This window comes from Octopus bimaculoides, chromosome 30 (assembly GCF_046866305.1).
Source record: "Octopus bimaculoides isolate indiv1 chromosome 30, ASM4686630v1, whole genome shotgun sequence".
Classification (NCBI taxonomy): domain Eukaryota; kingdom Metazoa; phylum Mollusca; class Cephalopoda; order Octopoda; family Octopodidae; genus Octopus; species Octopus bimaculoides.
The window spans coordinates 4,989,078-4,989,861 of NC_142957.1; positions in this window are offsets into that span (position 1 = coordinate 4,989,078).

The window sequence follows — 784 nt, forward strand, 5'->3', positions numbered from 1 at the left end:
CCCAATAGGATGAAAGGCTGAGAACCCCTCACCTCTGCCTCAAGTAAATATTTAGGGAGACTAGGATAATCCGAAACGAAAAAGTGTTACCCCTTTCTCCCTTTCATGGGTTCTCTGCTTCCGAACTCCTATCTGTGAAACTCAGTAAAGGGGGCCTTAGATGTTGGGGTGATGTGGCTGCAGAATGCATGGAGAAGTCCTTCCTCCCCAGCTACCCACTGCAGCCTTTCAACAAGGGTCAGGCTGTGCATCAAGGAGCAGGGGACAGGGTACTGGACCGGCAGAACACTGAGGCCAACACACATTCATATGAAGGAATACTGCAAATGCTTCAAGGGAATGAGGGGAGGGTCACCCTGTCCATGAAGGAGGAGATATGATATATTGAAGATATTGGGGGTAAGGGAAGGACCCAGGTGATTAAAACAAAAAAAAAAAACCTGCAGCTCCCAAACCATTTGACTAGTACTTCTTCATTTTATCACTCTCACCCCTTCTCCAACCACCTGCCCCGGAATGATCAAAGGGTCGAGTTCACCATAGTGAGATCTGAACCATGGAACCTAAGATATGTATATAAATAAAGGTGAATGTGTAGGAGTGTGGGGAAGTCTAAGGGAGACGGGGCAGGGAAGTGGGTTTGTAGTAAAAGCCCCTGATGTTGAACACCAGATCCATCACTACCAACCACTTCGACCACCCAGGTGAGTGACCCCCCCACCCCATCCCAAACCTCCCTCCACTCCTGCTAAAAAAATTGTCGACCAAGTTAGGAGATTCTTCA